This window comes from Pteropus alecto, unplaced genomic scaffold (genome assembly GCF_000325575.1).
Source record: "Pteropus alecto unplaced genomic scaffold, ASM32557v1 scaffold110, whole genome shotgun sequence".
In the NCBI taxonomy this organism is placed as follows: domain Eukaryota; kingdom Metazoa; phylum Chordata; class Mammalia; order Chiroptera; family Pteropodidae; genus Pteropus; species Pteropus alecto.
The window spans coordinates 6,814,871-6,828,355 of NW_006431920.1; positions in this window are offsets into that span (position 1 = coordinate 6,814,871).

Here is a 13,485-nt window from a genome sequence, read left to right on the forward strand (position 1 = left end):
ATAATTACATAATATTAGGTATGATTATAGGTTGTTTGGGTAGCAGGACATGACCCAAAGATACTCAGGGAACTTTTCGTTACTTACAGCTCTAAACAAGAGACGGCTGCCCCACAGAGGGTTGCACCTGGGGAGAGGGTAACAGCAAACTGACACTGTAGGAGGCGCCTTCTGTATAGCAAGTGGGGTGGGGTTAGCTAGGTTTTGCACAGACTTCCTAGGGTTAGGGTATTATGAATAATTCCACAGAGCCAAAGAAGAAGGGGCCGTCACTGGGTTTCAGGCATCTGGAGGTCTCTGGCAGTTGAGTAGGAGGGTATTGTAGCCCAGAATTGGTAGAGTCTGATAAGTGAATTAGTTGAAGTGTGGGCTTGGTAAACTGCCCAGTAAGAGGAACTGAGGGTTTTTAGCCATGACTTCAAAACTGGAATATTCCCTTGTGGAATATCAGGTTACATCTGGGAAAGTGGGAGGAACAAAGGGGCCATCTGAGCCTTGTGTTAGAAAATAAGCAGAAGACTGCTAGGCAAAGAATAGGTGTTAAGGGCATGCCAGGCAGGGCAACGGCATATGCAGAAGTGCAGAGGCCTAAGAGGAATGACATGTTAGAGGAATACTAAACAACCCATTGAGACTGGCTCTTAAAGGGTATATGGAGAAACCAAGACTGTAAGTGTAGGCAGGAGTGAAATGTCTGTGGTCAAGAGCTTACATTTTATATTCAGCGAGGACCTTACTTCTCAAACTGGAGCAAGAGATTCACAGGTGTGCAGCAGTGTTGTGGAAACTCAAAGCCAAAGAGAAAACCCGACATATCTTCCAGGATGTAAGTTTTGGGTAAAAATTGAGGAAAAGAAAGCTTTAAAAAATATTAAAACAATACACATACAAATGCGGAAAAAAATCTATGACGATACAAAATACATGCAAGAAATTGTACAATTTAAAAAATTTCTCATTGTGTTTTGAGATCCCTTTTTCAGGGTTTGTGTTGCTTTTCTGCCATCAGGACTCCCCTCTGCCTCATTATGCCACCATTTGCCACCTACTGAGGAAATCATCAGTTTGTTTGTGGTCCTGCAGTTGTTATTTCCTTTGATGACCAAGTGCTGACTGATTGATAGATCTCCAATGGAGTATCTTGCTTCTTGAAACTGAAATTCCTGCCCTATGTCTCATTAATGTTTCTTTGTTTTCTGTGATACTTTTGGGAGGAACAAAGGGGCCATCTGAGCCTTGCATTCATTGACGTTTTATGTTATCCTGTTTCAATTAATAGAACAACTGACATTCTTCCATTGGCAACTTTGAATCAACTTTAAATCAAACAGCCCATATGGGCAGTCTAGTGTGACAGGTTCCTTGGGTATGAAGCTTTCTGTTATATAAACACTCAATAAACAAATAATAATAAATAATTAACTTGGGAGCTTCTAGGATTCACTGTTGTTTAAAAGATTTGCACAAGGGCCTGTGTAGGAAGCAACACGATAAAATAGAAAGAAGCTGGAGCAGATTGATTAGATTTTGAATTTTTGATGTATGCCTTCAGGGCAATTGTTTAAATAAACGATCTAAACTTTACTTTTCCCATTTGTAACAGAGATATCATGGGTCTCTCATAAGGTTAAAATAAAGAATGAATGATAACATACATAAGAAAGCACTTGGATCAAATTAGATTTTTAAATTAATTTAGCTCTTCTTCCAGACTACTTTCATAGGTAGCTGTTCTTTCTCTGAGGTATGTTATTCATCTTTCTCTGAGGTATGTTAAGCATCTTTCTCTGAGGTATGTTAAGCATCTTTCTAATTTTTAAAAATTGCAAATAATGGATGCTCATTTATAAAACTTTAAGGTGGAACTAGAAAATTCATAAGGTCTCTTTTGGCTTTAATGTCATGTTATCAAAGTTACAGTTTTTGAAGGAATCAAATATAAATGAATATTTAGAATTGCAGTTAGAGTTAAAACATAAAACTACACATTTTTTAGTTATTTCTAAAATTTCAAAAATAACATGTAAAATCTTTTAAAAATTAAAACAATTTGAAAGTAAAAACGGAGAGAGAATAAAAGAAAATTCCCCATAACCCATCACATTGTACTCCTCCCTTCAAGAGAAAACACTTGAATCATTTTCGGGTTTGTCATTAAATTTTTTTTCCACGTATCTTCTGTCACATACACAGAGACACACACAAGTATACATATAGTATTATATGCTATATGAAAACATTTGCACGGCTTTTAAAAACAAAAATCAGATTATTTTATACATATTACTTTGTAAAGTGCCTCCCCCCGCACTCCTTCCATTTTCTGTTAGACGTTTCTTAGCATATGGCTTTCACCCTCAAGATCACCTCATGAGCCAAGATAGCTACTAGACCTCTAGCCATTGAATCCTTATTCCAAACGAGAATAAGAAAGAAAGAGGGGAGGAGAATGTAAAACAAGCTAAAAGGCTGAGACAATCTCTTTAAATTACTTTTTTTCAGAAATCCTCCAACTTTTGTTTATACAGCTTTAGCCACCCCTCTTTGCAAGGAAGGCTTTATGTGGTTACATTTCTACTTCAAATGAAATTGGAGTTCAATTCGTAAGGAAAAGGAAGAGAATGGATATTGGTTAGCTTATATAATAATCATGATTAAAAATGCCTTAATCAGTCTCTATACATCTTCCTCATTCTTTTGCATGATTACATAGTATTCCATCAAATAGATCTATCACATTATAGAACCATTAGACTATTATAGATAATTACATTACTTCCATTTTTTTTTAAATTGCAAATAATATTAACTATTGATATCTTTATACAAATATCTGTATGCATGTGTCTTGGGCAATTTTGTAGTTAGATACTTAGAATTAGAATTTCTAGGTATGCAAAGAAACTAAAACCAAATCCACGAAAATATAAATACTTAATAAATTTGGGTACAATGTCTAAAAACATTCTTTATGCCATTCTTGTACATTTGAAATCACATCACAATAAAAAGTTACCAAAAATAAGTAAGTAAAAATCAGCCACGCATATGCATGTATGGAATCACCAAAGTACATCGGTTAAATTGGAAAAGTTTTCTTCCTCACCACTTCAATGCGTCTTCCTGAGATTCATAACCAACTGTTACACGGTAAAATGTTAGTCCCAGGCTTCAAAGGTGGAAGGAGTTGGGTGTAACCATTCAGGGAGATATCAGGCACACACTTATCCCAAGAAAACTTTCTTGGGATAACAAGGTTAATACTCTCTAATACTCTCCTCTTTGTCTGACCTTAGAAATCTTTCCCTCTTTTAAAAGATAGGTTCAGTGATAAAAGCAGAATTTTCTTAAATGAGAGAATGCAGTCTTTTTTTGTGTGTTAATTGTTATTTTCGTGTTATAGATCCTTGGGTATCAGAATAAATTTCTAACTCTTCTGAATTTTATTTGAAAGCCATGAAGCTGAGAGCCAGGACTGTGGTTTCATATGAAGTGTTGCAATCAGCAACAGCTTCTTCACAGACAGAGCCCTTGATAGAGGATGTGTAGTAGATTATTGTAAACTCTTAGCTGCATCAGGGAGAAGATGGAGGCACCCGTCCTCCAGGACACTCAGATGTGGTATATATGTCTACCACAGAGCCTCAGAGAATACTTAGAAGTGAAGAATAATCTCACAAAAGGACTTTATGCAAAAAGAAGAAAAAGAGGGTAGAGCAGTCACTGGCTGCTGGGTGGCCTTATTTGGGCAGTTGCCCAATATCGAGCCACTGGAAAGAGGCAGCAGTCACAACTGTGCCATTGTTAGGGGTCTAGCATGAGGAAGAAATAAATGATCTATGGAAATAATGAAAATGGAAATAAATGGTCTACAGTTACAATTTCTGAATGAGCAAAGTGCTGCCCTTTTCTGTGACATTCTCTCTGTCACACCCTAAGTAGAGGGATGACCCGGAGACAATCATGATGGAGCAGAGCCACATCTACCTCTGAACTCGACTCCTTCCCCATAAGTTCCATGGGAATTACTGATGGTAGGGCACAGGCTGAATATGGTTTAGAAGATTGCTTTTCAGAGGCTGCAAAAGAAAGTTATATGAATAAAATTATTCTTCGAAGCCAGGCTAAATGTTGATGTTCTATTGAGAGTTTTATTTTGGTCTTTTAAGATGATAATCCATCAGCAAGGAAGGGCTTTAAAGCTCTTTTCATGGTGGAAAGCAATCTGATAAACAGGGCTTGAGATAAAGAAGCAAAAGATCAGTCGAGTGTATATCATTTGCAGAAACAGTAAAACAAAACACAAAAGCAAGCATTTAGCAGCTTTTCTTTTTACAAGAATTTTGGAAGTTGGCTGCTCTGAGGGGTGAACTAAATATATACCTCATTTACATAGATTTATCCACAATTAACTGGGGATGTCCCCCCACCCCCCACCTCCAATCTAATCTTTATGAATGAGTGATCAGCATATAAAAGCGAATAGCTGAACAGTCATTCTGCTCTCAGGACGTTGTTAAGTTCTACAATGCTGATGTCTCTCATGCCTTCTTCACTACTGTAACTCCAGCCCTTAGTAAAGTAGTGACTTGTACAGCTCAATAAACGTGCTGAATGAGTGACTCTGCTCTGAGAATCCCTCTGAAATGCTCCTCTCCAGACCTAAGGTTAGAAATCCAGGTTCCCTTACTGCTATTCTTCGTGGTGGAACCCAGCAAACTAATAGTTTTCAAAAATCCTCTTTTCAAATCCTCCCTCAACCTCCAGTGTTTTAATCCTTTTTTTTTCTTTTTTTTTTTTCTTTTTTATCATATTAAGATAAAAAGTGTAAGAGTTGGCTGATCTTGACTACTTAGAATTTTTAACATTGTGGTCTCCTTTGAATGCAATGTTTTCATGCCTCAGCTAAAACTGCGATGGAAACTCATTATAACATGGTATATCGTATCTCAGGAATTTAATTTGCATTTCATTACGAGTGGATTAAGCATTTTAAAATATTGATTGGTCTTGAGTGTGTGAGTGTGTTTGAGAACATTTTGTGCTTTGATCTTCCTTACTGATTTGTAAAAGCTCTTTGTATATTAAAGAATAAGCTCTTTGTCCTATGTCTAGGAGGAACAGAGATGATATTTTATTCATGTATCCCCAAGCATGTAACAGGTGCTACATAAATATTTGTTAAATGAATGAATAAATTAACATGTATTACAAATATATTTCTCAGAAAGATTTTTACATATTCTATTCCATGAAACCAGGGCAATCGGGCTACTGGCAATATGAAAATAGAGATAAAATTGTGTGCACATTTTAATCAATAATCATTCCCAATACTCATAAGAAAAACACGGACCTTCTGCTTACCTTTATTAACAATTAAAAATTTAAGTGACCTATAAACATAAGTTTTTGATCATCTGACTCACTTTGAAAAGCTTCAGGTGTTTTCTTTTGAACAAATATAGAGCGTTTTTAGTAATAGCTGACACTTACAGAATGCATGTTCTGTGTCAGACACGGTGCTAAATGCTTTACATGTATAATAGAGAAACTACTTTGCAGCTTTCCCCATTCACCTTTTTGATTCCAGAGAATTAGGCAAGTTGAATTCCACTTCCAGAAGGACAATGTGACATTGTAATTTCCTTTCTAGAAAAAAAAAAAAAGTCTATGTGAAGAGAACAGCGTTAGAAAATGACATAGGCTTTGTAGCTCTCTCTGAATTGAGGGTCTATGGAGGGCCAGAGTGAGAAGGGTGTAATGTGGGATGAGATAAATTTGAAGCAAGAGCTTTGATACCATTCTCTCTTTGAAAGTCTAGGAGGAGACTGCTGTGTAATTGGCCCCATATGTTCAAGAGGGTGACGGCATAATCGGAGAGTGCAGTGCTAGCCAGACAAGCTAGCTTTCTTGAGCTGCACTTAGTTCCAGTGGAGTATACAGGGACCCAGAAGTTCCTACAAGCCCATGTATTATTGGTGGTGGTAAGGAGAACAGCTAATAATTACCTAGGGGTAGAGTTGCCAGAAACAGAGAAGAATGGAAGTCACAACGAGGAGTCACAGCAAGCCCACACACTGAAGCGGGACCCAGTAAGCAAGGCACGTCTTGACTAAGCCAAAGAAAAAGATTGTGTCAAAGAAAGCCAAAGAAAAAACCAAACGTGTCAGCTGAAGACTCGAGCAGTAAGCAGCAGTAGAAGAACTGTCCCCAACCAGGGCAGTGTACCCGTACAGAGCTCAAGCCTGGGCAAGACCAGACCAGCCACTCCGCTGGTACTGAGCGAGCTCAGTACCTTGTCTCCCTCCTCCTTGCTACCACAAGTGTCCCTGGAAATCCATCTTGCAGCAGAGAAGTAGAGTGGGAGGATTTGACAAATAACATGCATGAAATATGCTCTGTCACCCAAAAGAAGATATTAAACTGGAAGGATCTGAGATCTTTTAGGCAGCGAAGTTTACTGTTGAATTGTTCTGTCTTTGTTTCTTTCCCCCATTTTGGGGGATGGGGATTCTTAAGGAAGAGGATTTCAACTGGTTACAGAAAGAAGAGCTCATTTTTCTCAGAATATTGAATAGGGACCTGTATGTTTATTAGCAACAGAGTCTCTCACTAAATTCTTACAAAAAGTCTTCTTAGTGTTTTACAAATGAGAATATTGACATGTAGAGAGTTTTTAAGTGATTTTCCTATGGCCACTCAGCGAGCCAAACTGCAAAGTCTAAATTCAAACCAAGATGGCAGACCCTTAATCCCGATAGTGTTTTGTGAGCTGGTATGTGAAGGATTGCAACCGGTTGAGAATCATTTTCCTAGGGCGTGGGCTGCTTTCGGGGTTAGCACGGAGGATGCAGAATAACCCAGGAACCGTCTGTTCAGCTCAGAGGCAAGTTTGGAGTTTTTGCTCCACTGCTGACGCAGCGCGCACTGTGGGGTTATGAATTGCTTCTGGGCAGGCTTCAGAGCGGAAAATGCGTAGGAACACACATCAAGTTGGCTGGGCTCCTACCCTGGGTGAATGCGGTGCAGATGGTCCCACTGAGGATGAGATGCCTGATGTTCAATAGGTTAATTGTGCACGTTCTCTGATGAGTCAGCTCATAATTGCTGACACCAATATGTTGGCTGTTGCTGCCTCAGGGGCATGGTGTGTGAGTCAAATGATGGAAATGAGGAGAAAGTTGATCTTGTTTCCTGAAATCTTAGAAACTGAATAATAAGGTTTTGAACTTGGTCTGTGATCAAAATCATTTTGGGGAAAAACAATTAAACACCAGAATGAAAAACTTGTGACTAATAAATATCTCTCTACGTATTGTGAAGGTAAGAGAATTGAGCAGCTATTATAACTGGCTATCAGTCTTTATGGAGGTGGATTCAATCAGCTTAACCTAATTTTAAATCTTAGTTTTTCTTCCCCAAGCACATATTTTCTATTCACAGCCTCAGAATCACCTCAGAAACCCTACGAAGTCCCTATGCCTGCTGGTAATCGCCTAGATTGTGTTGATGGCGGAACAGATGGGTCAATTCAGCCTGCTGATATCTTGTGAATTTTTCATCCTTTTTGACTTAACTTTATTTTTAAATATGTAAAGCACTTACGTAATTCAAAAGGTAATTTAAAAAGGTATAGCCATAGAATTCTTATTACTGTCCTTATTCCTCCCACCCTGTTTCCACCCACCTCCTTCATAACTATTTTCATTCGTTTTATCCGTTTTTTTTTTTTTTTTAACAATATACAAAAGTCACAAGGAACTAAGTGTCCATCAGCAGATGAATGGTTAAAGAAAATATGGTATATACATACAATGAACTATTGTTCAGTCTTTAAAAAGAAAGAAACCCTGCCATTGGCACAACATGGATGAACCCAGAGGACATTATGTTGAGTGTAATAAGCCAGTCAGAAGGACAAATAAATACTGCATGATTCCACTTGTATAAGGGATCTAAAATAGTCACTCACAGAAGCAGAGAAAACCATAGTGGTTGTCAGGGGCTGAGGGCTGGAGGAAATGGGGAGTTGTTATTCAGTGGCTATAAGTTTCAGTTACGCTAGATGGATAAACTCTAGATAAACATTCTATACAACATAATGCCTATAGCTGACAGTACGGTGTTGTACATTTCGAAATTTATTAAGAGGGTAGATCTTGTGTTAAGTGTTCTACCTAAACAAAACAAAAACAGATGGACACATGGAAACTTGGGGAGGTGTTGGATATATCCATTACTTCAATTATGATGATGGTATCTAGGGTATTTGTGTATATGCATGCTCTTCAGATTGTACACATTGAATACATGCAGTTCTTCGTATATCGGTTATACCTCAATGAAGCTGTTAAAAATTAGCATATTATGCCGTATACACTCTTTTGTATCTTGACTTTTTAACCTTATAATATATATTGGAATCTACGCCATAGCCATATGTAAAGCTCTTTCTTATTTTTTAATAGCTGTAAAATACTCCATTGGGTGAGTATTCCACAATTTATTCAACAGGTCCTCAGATATTGAATATTTGTGTTATTTTCCATCATTTGCAACTAGAGATGATACCTGAATGAATACTTTGTGCATATGTTGTTTCATTTTGTAGGGATATGCCTTCAGGTAGAGTCCTAGAATTGGGATCGCTAGCTGATAGGGTAAATGTGTATAATTGTGTAAGATACAGCTAACTGCCCAGTTTAGGTCTGTATCATTCTGTACAACCTCCAGCAGAGTAGGACTATAGTGTCTGTCACCTCACAACCTTGCCAGCATGGTGTTTCTCAAGTTTTTTCATTTTTTTATTTTTTCTAACATGGGAGGTGAGACATTAGGTATCTCATTGTATAGTGTGCATTTATTTTATTATAAGCGAAACTGGGCATCTTTTCTTGCTTACATGTCTTCTGTCTATTTTCGTGTCAGGCTTTTGGTGTTTCTTTTTTTCTCATTTTTGAGACTTATTTATAACTTAAGGGGATTAGTCTGTTGTCTACGTGGCAAATGTTTTCTTCCTGCTTGTTATTTACCTTTCTACTTTTCTGTCAACATTTTTTTCCCTTTCATAATGTTTTATTTTAAATTTCTGTATTTGAATGTATCAATTTTTTTCTTTCTATTTTTGGACATACTGGTCCCTTTACTTGGATCCCAGGACCACTCCTGTTTTAATTATGAAGGCTGTACACTATGTTTTAATCTGGCAGAACTTGTCTCCTCTCATTGCTCTTTTTTTTAGGGTTTTCTTAGGTGTTCTTGAAAGGTTCAAATGCATTAAACTTCGGGATAATCTTATTTAGCTCCAAAAAAAGAGAAAACTTCATAGCTTTTTTTAATTGAGATCTCATTAAATTTATATATTACCTTGGGGACACTTGAGTGGTTTATGAAGTTAAGTGTGTTTGTTCATGAAAAAAGATGTCTTTTTCATTTGTTCCAATCTAATTTTGTCATTTTTTTCCCCGAAGGTGTTTTAAAGCCTTCCTCGTTTGTATTTCCTGGATTTTATTTTTGTTGTTCAATTCTTTTCTCCTTTAGTTTTATTTTTTTACTATTGTAAGTAAATTCTGGTCTTCCATGCTATGTTCTAGTTGGTTATTGTTTGTATCCATGAAGGTTATTAATTTTTGTATGCTAGTTTTATATCCTCCTAGCTGACTGAATTCTTTACTATTTTATTTTGGCATTGATTCTCTTGGGTTTTTCATAGACAATATTTCATCATCTTTTTCAATTTCTGCATTTCCGGTTACCTGTATAGTGTATATATATTTTTTATTTGATTAGCTTCTCATAGTGGGGCATAGGCTTCCAGTCTGCGTCGGTCCTCTCCATTCTCTGCTGTTACACTCAGCCTGCTTCAGTCACTTACATTGCTTGCCTGGTTCCTGACAGCATTTGAACTCATGACCCCTGTCAACAGTCAGCAACCTTGACGTAACCGGGGCAGCTCCTGGTGGCCTCCCAGCCTCGTTGTGCGTTTCTTCCATTCCATGCAGCATAAGAAGTCGGCATGACGAGGGTGGGTCAGCACTGTAAGTTGGATTAGTCTTGGGGAAATTGACTCATCACTGCACTCTTTAGAGGTAGATACTCCGGAAAAGTAGAGAAAAAATTATGCCAGGGAAATCAGAAGCAAATGTCAAGCCCAGAGGAGCAAGAAAGAGATAATAAATGAGACATTTGAGAGTAAGGACACAGACAGGGTTGGACCTAAATAGGAACAGACCAGTAATGTGCAGTGTGAGTCCATTATTCATGCATGGGTATCTGAGACTTACCTTTACAAGCCAGTGAATGCCTGGGTATATGGGCTTATGGAGTTAAGTAAGAGTCTCAAGATCAAAATGGATAATGTTCATCAGCAAAATTATTATTATTGAGTTGCAAATGTGTTCTAGAATTTTTTTGTTCTGTATTATTTTCTAAGACAACCAAGGGCATAGTATCTGCCCTCTAGACCAGCACCATTTACAACTTTCTGCATGAAGGAAATGTTTTCTCATCTCCATTGTTCAATAAGGTAGCCACTAGCCAAACGTGGCTACCGAATACTTGATATGCAGCTAGTGCAACTTAGGATGCTAAATACTTAACTGTACTTATTTTGATTAACCTAAATTTAAATAGACAATGTAGGTTGTGGATACTTTATTGGATGGTGGAACTCTGGACTTCGTATTCTAAAAAGACATAGGGTATAAATGTATGGCTTGTGGATGCCTCTTACTTCAGTTTTGTGCTAACCATTTGCAGCATGAGTTAAATGCTAAAACGACTTCTCATTTGTAATAGATTTATAATGAAATGTAATAATACAGTAATAATTTATAATAAACTATAATAATTTACATTTTATAAAACTCTCCCAGTTAGCTTATGTTAAAATAACATGCCTCTGTAAATTATGATAATCTACATTCCATAGACAAAGAAATGAATTCAGAAAAATAATAAAATAACACCCCAAATCATAAGAATTAGTAGTTTCGAAGGTGTGGCTTGAACCAAGGTCTTTTGATTCTGGGTTTAATCTTCCTTCTGTTACACAAAGGTGTAATTTGCAGATGTACAAATGAGTTATTAAAAGGATATCAGTCTGATAACATTAAACATACACTTGCCATATAACTTGGAAATTCCACCCCTACATATTTATCCAAGTGAAATTAAAACATATATTGTCGCAAAAACCTATGCATAAATGTTCACAATTGCCCCAAACTGTAATTAACCCAAACAGCCTTCAAATGGTTAGCATCTGAGATTGTTTGCTTATATAAAGGAAAAACAAATTGGGGTAGGTGCCCATAATGCAATACTATTCAGCAAAAAAAAGACCCATTGGTCCATGCGACCACATAGTGAAATCTCAAATGCATTATGCTAAGCAAAGGAAGAGAGATTCAAAAGTTTACATACTCTATAATTCCATTTATCTGATATTCTAGAAAAGCCAAAACTACAGGAAAATAGAACAGATCAATGATTGCCAGAGTCTGAGGGTGGGGGATGACTACAAAATGGCAAGAGAAAAATTTGGGGGCTAATGGAAATATTCAATATCTTTATTGTGGTGATGGTTATGTGACTGTATGCATTTGTCAAACACATAGAAATGTTCAATACAGTGAGTGTATTTTACTGTATGCATAAACCTGCTGTAAATAAAGTATAATACCCTACCCTAGGTTGGTGGGAAAAGGGGAATAAGATCTTGTCAGACATAGTCAGGACTTTAGCAACTGATCTGGGAGAATTGGCCAGCAATCTAAAATGCAATATCTAAAACGATGTGACCAGAATTCCAAGAGTACAGGTCAGGTATGTCATGGGTCCAGCAATGAGATCTTCAAGATAGTGATGACAATCAGGTGGAATCTTTTTAATGAGGAATAGAAATGTCTCTACCTCCTGGTTAAAATAGGACACAGCCAGTCTCATGAACCACAAGACAGGATCTGACCCCAGGTAGGTATCACCATATGTCGAGGTCCAGTCCAAAGCAGGAGACCGAGGGAGGACTCCATTCACTAACCCTTGGGGTCTCTGGACTTCTTTCTGTTCTATTAGTATCTGAGAGTGCTTGCTCATTTGTTCATGTCCGATGTATGTATGGGTGGATGGATGAATGGCTGGATTGGTCTACTACTGCAATCTCAGTCCATGGCCAGCTGAATGTCTGACACTCGGTGCTTAGTGAATAATTATTGAAAGAATGAATGGATTGAATCAGAAACTGAATGGAAAACTGGATGGGAATGTAAAATAGATTATATCAGAAACTAGATGGGATCATTGCAGGTTATTATGCCTGAAGCTGGCAGGGCTGAATAAGAAGACTGACAAGCTCCAATAATTGTAATTCTAGCTGGCATGTAATTACCGATTGAGATGAGCATCTTTAGACTGGCGTCTTTACTCTGGCTTTCTATGCTGAAAACCAAGCATGATGGCGAAAGCCTGACATAGCATTCGATTCCAGTATGCTTCTGTTTATGTGACCGGTACTCACTTCCCAAGTGATTCACACACAGAAGTTGTTCCTCTCAGGACTTGGGGTGTTTTGCAGAGGTGCTTCTGTCCTTTCGATGTTTGCTTGTCTTCCTGCCAGTGCTCGTCTTGGTTGCTAAGACAGTTTCTATGGCAAAGGCGCACTGGCTAAATGAGGATTACTTACAGTAAATATTTTAAACAAATGAACGTGACCTAGGAGCAGCTGTTTTTCACCAAGCACAAGGCAGGAGTGTACCAGGATCAGATCAGCAAACTTAAGCAGCATTTTAAATCTTTGCTATGGGATGCAGTGATGGATGTTGAGGTTTGCCATTGGCATTTGTGGTGCAAAGTAGCTGAAGTCTGTCCATAGCCTATGTGTGCATTCAGTAATATTCCAGTTTATTGAAAGGAATATAAAAGCTATTTTATAAAATGGAAGGTTAGCTGACATTTTACAATAAAAAGATGACGTAAAATCAGCTGAAGTCCTGCTACTGATCGCTTGAGAAGTGAGATTCCTGTTAGATGTTAAGAAAAAAATGGCCATTACAGGAAAGAAATGTGCAAAGCTTAGCCTGACTTGATGGTTTATCAAGCAGGTCAAAGGGTAGATTCTTTTCATCTAGCACAAGAACAGTAAAGAGTTTTCAACCAATTTCACAGGCAGTTCTGGTCACCATACATTCTCCAGAGCCATAGACATATCTATCTATTTTTGTTGATAAAACAGAAATTACACTGAGTGCATTTATTCCTTTCACTGTTGCTGGAAGCCACTTAGACATTGGCCAGATTTTTTTTTTTTTTTGTACAGAAAGTGAAGCTACTCCGATAAAACAGAAATTACACTGAGTCCATTTATTCCTTTTGCTGTTGCTAGAAGCCACTTAGATGTTGGCCAGAATTTTTTTTTTTTTTTTGTTCAGAAAGTGAAGCTACTCTCAATTAGCATTTGAAAACTTGCAACTTGATATTCAAATA